This window comes from Colobus angolensis, unplaced genomic scaffold, assembly GCF_000951035.1.
Source record: "Colobus angolensis palliatus isolate OR3802 unplaced genomic scaffold, Cang.pa_1.0 Scaffold34, whole genome shotgun sequence".
Lineage (NCBI taxonomy): Eukaryota > Metazoa > Chordata > Mammalia > Primates > Cercopithecidae > Colobus > Colobus angolensis.
This window is the reverse complement of record NW_012116710.1, coordinates 4,560,196-4,567,150: the sequence shown is the minus strand read 5'-3', so window position 1 is coordinate 4,567,150 and position 6,955 is coordinate 4,560,196. Positions and strand designations below refer to the sequence as shown.

General features: G+C 50.5%; 2 protein-coding genes across 2 annotated transcripts in view; one reads left to right on the top strand and one right to left on the bottom strand.

Moving 5' to 3' along the window:
* The window catches only part of SIPA1L3 (signal-induced proliferation-associated 1 like 3), a 328,322-nt gene extending 323,339 nt beyond the window's left edge, over window positions 1-4,983 (bottom strand). The window contains exon 1 of the mRNA XM_011952514.1: window positions 4,837-4,983. The gene's annotated coding sequence lies outside the window, so the exon portion shown is untranslated. The remainder of the gene's footprint in view (window positions 1-4,836) is intronic.
* Window positions 4,984-5,731: 748 nt separating this feature from the next.
* WDR87 (WD repeat domain 87) overlaps window positions 5,732-6,955 on the top strand; it is a 23,936-nt gene continuing 22,712 nt past the window's right edge. The window contains exon 1 of the mRNA XM_011952374.1: window positions 5,732-5,922. The gene's annotated coding sequence lies outside the window, so the exon portion shown is untranslated. The remainder of the gene's footprint in view (window positions 5,923-6,955) is intronic.

The following is a 6,955-nucleotide window of genomic DNA, read 5'->3' as shown; positions in this document are numbered from 1 at the left end:
GCCCAGCTAATTTTTTGTATTTTTCAGTAGAGACGGGGTTTCACCATGTTAGCCAGGATGGTCTCGATCTCCTGACCTCAGATGATACTGTCTTGGCCTCCCAAAGTGCTGGAATTACAGGCGTGAGCCACCGCCAAGGATATTTATTAGATGTGTGTTTGCTGAGGTAAAGAAATCTCAGAGGAACAACCTAAAGGTCCAGCAGTGGGGGAATGCTGGAACAAAGCATGGTCTCTCTACACTGAAGAATGTGGGTACAGCTGTTGAAAAGGATAAACCAGATCTATATGTAATGACTTGGAAGGACATGCCCCAGCCATTAATTGAAAAAATTGGGTTACAAATAGGTGTAGCTTGATCCCTACCCCATCCTTTTTTGGGGAATGGTATGGGAGGAGGAAGAAAACAGTCGATACACACACACACACATGCACATACACACATACAGACATAATCAATATAAGCACAGGAAAAGATAACTGAGGCATTGGCCCAAATCACAGGGGCAGAGACATCCATTTTGTTCATGGATAAACATTTTGTTCAATGGATGTTGAATTGATGTTCAATGGATGTTCAATGGATGTTCATTTTGTTCAATGGATATTCAATGGATGTTCAATGGACATCCATTTTGTTCATTATGCTATCTCCAAAACCTAGCAATAGATACTTAATAGATACTCACTGTCTGAATAAATGGTTATCTCTGGGAACATGGGATTTTGGAGTGGAGGGTGGCAGTAGGTATTTTCCCTACATCTCTGTACTGTTTGACACATTACAACAAGCATGAATTTCTTGCATAACTTTTTTTAAGCTAAATTCAACCCAATCACATACACACACACACGCACAAAAGGTCATGACCAGAATAGTCCCAAAAGAAAGGGAGCAATAGGCTGGGCACGGTGGCTCAAGCCTGTAATTTCAGCACTTTGGGAGGCCAAGGTGGGTGGATCACCTGCGGTCAAGAGTTTGAAGCCAACATGGAGAAGAAACCCCATATCTACTAAAAATAAAAAAATTAGCCAGCCGTGGTGGCACGTGCCTGTAATCCCAGATACTCAGGAGGCTGAGGCAGGAGAATTATCGGAACTCGGGAGGTGGAGGTTGCAGTGAGCCAACATCGTGCCACTGCACTCCAGCCTGGGCCACAGAGCAAGACTCTGTCTTAAAAAAAAAAAAAGGAAGCAATATCAGTCTTGAAGAATACACAAATGCACAAACTTGTCCAACGGACTCGCATTCTTTTTTTTTTTTTTTTTTAAATTTCTGAGAGAGGGTCTTACTCCGTCACACAGGCTGGAGTGCAATGCTACAATCACAGCCCACAACAGCCTCAACATCCCGGGTAGCTGGGACTAGAGATGTGTGCCACCACATCTGACTAATTTTTTTAGAGATGGAGTATAGACATGTTGCCCAGGCTGCTCTCAAACTCCTGGGCTCAAGTGATCCACCTGCCTCAGCCTCCAAAGTGCTAGGATTACAGGCATGAGCCACTGCACCCCACCAAATAGCCTCTCATTCTTGTCCTTACAGCTAAAGACAAATTCTTTTTTTTTAAATTTATTTATTTATTTATTTTTTGAGACAGAGTCTCGCTCAGTCGCCCGGGCTGGAGTGCAGTGGCACGATCTCGGCTCACTGCAAGCTCTGCCTCCCGGGTTCACGCCATTCTCCTGCCTCAACCTCCCGAGTAGCTGGGACTACAGGCGCCTGCCACTATGCCCGGCTAATTTTTGTTATTTTTAGTAGAGACGGGGTTTCACCATGTTGGCCAGGATGGTCTCAATCTCCTGACCTCGCGATCCGCCCATGTCGGCCTCCCAAAGTGCTGGGATTACAGGCGTGACCCACCACGCCCGGCCCAAATTCTTTATTTTAAAGGAAATGATTGTTGAATTCTTTTGTTAAAATGTAAATACATTTAATTTAGATTTTCAAGTTACTAAATCTATGTTTGAAATATATCAGTAAAATATATTTTACAGCAAAAAAGAGAGGCACCAATAACTGCACATTCTAAATTTCACTTTTGATTTACCACCTAACAACTGTAATGTCTGAAAGACAGACTCACATTTAACTCTTAGATATTCATTCTACACAGACTGCCCAAAAGCCACATGCTGCTGTCACTAGTCATGGAGAATAAGCAAGATTTTTTTTTTAAGCCACTGCTTTATTTCTTCAGGTTAAGGGAACAAAATGCTTAGGTAAATTTGGTGGCCATCACAAATGTGATTGAGACCACCGGTTTCTATCATCAAATGAAATCACAATGACAGGTTTCTGACAATAAACTCAACCTAAAGGGAGCGCTAATAAACGCCCTTCCCAGGCTCTTCTTGGGTGTGTGGTATGCATGCTGCCTCCTGAAATGCCCAGGATGGCCACCCTCCCACACGGGATATTCTAAGCCACTGACACCATCTAACTTTTCTGAAAGAAATTTACAACTCAGCCAGTCTTTACCAGGCTAAAATCACAGAACTGGGTCCCCTGAAAGCCAGGCTTTCATACCACATCCACAGTCACTGCTGTCCAGCCAAGTCTATAATGTCTTCTTGCCCTTATTAATACATATGTTACATAGGTTTACATATGTTAATCCCTAATGACTTGACTTAACCTTGCCATGGCCAGGCGTGGTGGCTCATGTCCTACAATCCCAGCACTGTGGGAGGCCAAAATGGGTAGATCACCTAAGGTCAGGAGTTCAAGACCAGAATGGCCAACACGGTGAAAACCCCATCTCTACTGAAAACACAAAAACTAGCCGCACGTGGGGGCAGGCACCTGTAATCCCAGCTACTTAGGAGGCTGAGGCAGGAGAATCGCTTGAAGCCAGGAGGCGGAGGCTGCAGTGAGCTGAGATTGTGCCGCTGCACTCCAGCCTGGGCTACAGAGCTACAGACTCCATCTCAAAACAAACAAACAAAGAAACAAAAAACTCAACCTTGTGAGAAAAGGCCACCACCTCCAGGAGCTGAGGGGAACTTTCAGTGCCCATCAGAGGGGAGACCAATATGAGCCAACGAAATGGTATTCCTATGAAATAGCAGCTTCGTCCTTCTTGCCCGTCGACTGGACATGGGAAGGCAGGGGAAGAGCAACTCCCAGGTTTCTGGCTTAGGCAACCAGGTCTATGCTGGTGCATTTGTCAAGATGGTGACTACTGGTTTCAGAAGGAGGAGTTCAGGTTGGACATGTTGAGTTTATGGTGCCCAAGAAAGCCACTAGGGGCATCGAAGAAGCACAGGCTCCGCATCTGGAGCTGGAGTGCAGGGGACACAGAGGCAAGAGCTGGAAGCATTAAGACAATAATTAAAGCACTGGAGTAAACATACTGGCTCTATGCAGAGGGGTGTGTGAGCAGGGGACTGCTGATGGCAGGTCAGTCCCATTCCTTCTTAGGCCTTTCTACTATACTGTGTTCCATAATTTAATCTTTGGTGAGTAAAATTTTGGGGGAAGGGGGAGAACAAAGAAACACTAACCTTGTGACCACTCTGCCATGTAGGTACAAACAAGCAAAAAGGGCCTATTAAAAAAAAAAAAAAAAAAAAAACCAGCAAGATGCAGTTAATCATTTAATAAGCACTTACTGTGTGCCGGGCCTTGTGCAAAGCACTAAACATGAATTCTCTCCTGGAACCATCCAAACAATCCTGGCACAAAAGTCCTATGACTACCATTCCACAGATGGGACACTGAGGCTGGGAGCAAACGTGTGGGGGAGCTCAGGGCTGTCATGTCACAGCCCACAGTCAGGCAGTCTCTGGGCCAGATGGAGAATATTGAAGAACAATTATAATACATAAGAGCTGGTACTTAGTGAGAGATGGCGCTGGACTAGAAACACAATCTCAGCAAATCCTTACAACCCTTTGAGAGTGATCTTGTTATTATCCCATTTTGTAACTGAGGAACCTGAGGTAGTAGGAGGACAAGTCAACTGGACCAGTTCTGAATCTGGCCCTCGGGGGAGACCAATACTACGGCCAGAGCCCCACCCTCAGAGGGTCTCTGGGCCACTAGGAACACGCGTAATAAACGGTACCATTTACTGAGCGTTATGTGCCAGCTGCTGTGCTAAGCACTTTACGCATGGTATTCTCACTGCATCCTGAAAACAACTCGACGAAGTGGTTGCTACTTAAATCCCCATTTTATAGATAGGGAAGCCAAGACACAGAGAGGTGAGGCCAGTTGCCCAAAGTCACACAGCTGGTAAATGTTCAAATTTGAACCTGGGGTCTCTCTGCCTTCCAAACCAACGCTCTTAACAAAATTATCTCGGTTAACAGCAGCTAGCCTGCGTTGGGTGCTAACCATGGACTCACCTCTTTACATGCACACGCTCAACTAATCCTCACCCTATGCAATCGATAACATCTTCACCTCATTTTTCGGAAAGCTAACAATAACCCCAACACGTAGTAAGTGCCTCCTATGTGCCAAATGTTTTATTCTATTATCTCAACAGAATCTCCGCCAAGACACTCTCCTACTCCGTTTTACTGCAGGGGAAATTGAGGTTCGGCGCGGTTTCCTCATATCGCAGCTCCCAAGTGGCACAGCCGGGACGCGAATCCACCGCTCCCCGCCTCCAAGCTCTTCCCCACAGCGCCGGGGTGCACGCTTGGAAAGTTGAGCCATGCGGGCACAAGTCCGGCTGGGTCCGGAGGGCGCGAGTCCCGGCGCTGCCGCCCCCCACGGCCAGTACCCACACCCGGCCGTCCGCCCGCGCTGACCCTCGGGGTCCGGGCAGCCACCGGTTCCCCGCCACCCTTGCGCGAGGCCGATTCCGCACCCGGAGCCACATACCTGGGTGTCTGGGCTGCCCGCCCCGCGGGCCCCACGACCGCGGCGTCCGGCTCCGCGCCGCTCGCTGGAGACGCCGCCAGCTCCGGTGGCCCGAGTGACTTCCAGGCTGCCCACTTCCAAGCCGCTTCGCGCGAGTCCTCCTGGGAACTGTAGTTTCGCCCTAGCCGGCCGCGAACTGAAAAGAGCCTGGCGCGCGGGGGCTGCCGGGAGCCGTAGGCGCACTGCCGCGCTGCCTCCTAGGAACCGTAGTCCACTGGTCGCCTTCATGCAGCTCCAGTCTCTAGGGCACTTCCGCAGCCCTGAGGGGCGTGAGGGAGGGAGGCGTGTCTCCTGCAGACTCCAGCTCGTGAGCTGCGCTGTTCTACCCGCCGGGGCGGTTTCTCCTTTCTCCTAGCCCGGTCTGCCTCCTCCCTTCATTCGGCGAACCCTCTCCCTCACTCTCTGCCAGGCTCGAGTCACTCACCCCTAGGACGCTAGTCACTCTTCCCCGGGAGAAGCGGGGGAAGCGGAGCAGTGAGCTAGACCCCCAGCGGAGGGGGCGGTGGAGGAGGGCGTCGATGCGCGCTCGCGCACGCGCGATCGCCGGCAGACCCCGGCCTAAATTGCCGCGGGCCCCCGCGGAGAGGATTTTTTTTTCTTCCTAGCCCGGTCTGCCTCCTCCCTTCATTCGGCGAACCCTCTCCCTCACTCTCTGCCAGGCTCGAGTCACTCACCCCTAGGACGCTAGTCACTCTTCCCCGGGAGAAGCGGGGGAAGCGGAGCAGTGAGCTAGACCCCCCAGCGGAGGGGGCGGTGGAGGAGGGCGTTGATGCGCGCTCGCGCACGCGCGATCGCCGGCAGACCCCGGCCTAAATTGCCGCGGGCCCCCGCGGAGAGGATTTTTTTTTCTTTCGAGCGCGCGCCCATGCGCACGCGCGTTCAGACCCCTGGCCTCGGGGAGTCCGCCGGCTGCGGGGTTGGGGGCCAACCGTTCTGTGGGGGGAGCCCTCTCTCAGCATCCGCCAGGTAGCTTAGTCGCTTCCCCTAGCTCAAGGAGCTCCTGAGTGCACAAGCCGTACCCGTCCCTTGTCGGGAGTCCTGTCGCAGGTAACAGGCGCAGCCCATGCTTTGAGACACAGACACCCTGCCTCCTCCCCGGGCAGGAGGCCCGAGGGTGAGGGGCCCTGGGTGTAGTCGCCTCTCCCCGGCGTAGGCGGCTCCAGAGCTCTGCCTTCGACGGCAGCCACAAGACCCAAGGGCTGCGTAGGGGCCTTGTTATCTTACATTCTTTTGTTGATCGCACATTCCTGAGGGTAACTAGTGTTTGTAGAGTACCTACACCTTGGGAAATTTTGTCCAAATTTAATCCACCTGCTGGCATAACCAAGCAGCGGAATACCCCGCAACACACACTCCTTTTTTAATGTATATTGCCACGCCTCCATAAGAGTTACCGAGGGAATTGACTGGAATCGCGAAGTCCTCTGGTCGAGAAGCCACCCTTTGTGCCTCAGCCTGCTTTCTAGGAAGATGTAACATTTGAAGCTGGGAAGCAGATGTTTCTTCCTGGGAGAGCACGTTTTTCCACTCATTCAACAAAAATGGATTAAGCACCTATTCCATGTCAGGTTGGGTGATTATGGAAACACAAGAGAAATCCAGACAGACTGGAGTCCTACCTCCAGGGAGCTTTCAGTCCAGTAGGGGCTATCAGGCCACCACCAGACTAAGGCAATGTAGAGCAATACTACCTAAGAGAAATATACCAGGCACTTTGAGCCACCGAGGCAGGAGGATCACTTAAGGCCAGGAGTTGGAGACTGGCTGGATAACATAGCAAGACCCCATCTCTACTAAAACTCAAAAACTAGCAAGGCGTGGTGGCATATGGCCATAGTCCCAGCTATTCAAGAGGCTGAGTATCGCTTAAGCCCAGGAGTTTGAGACTGCAGGGAACCATGATTGCACCACTGCACTCCAGCTTGGGCGACAGAGCAGAACCCTGTCTCTTTAAAAAAAAAAAAAAAAAACCCAGCAAGATGCATTTAATCATTTAATAAGCACTTACTGTGTGCCGGGCCTTGTGCAAAGCACTAAACATGAATTCTCTCCTGGAACCATCCAAACAATCCTGGCACAA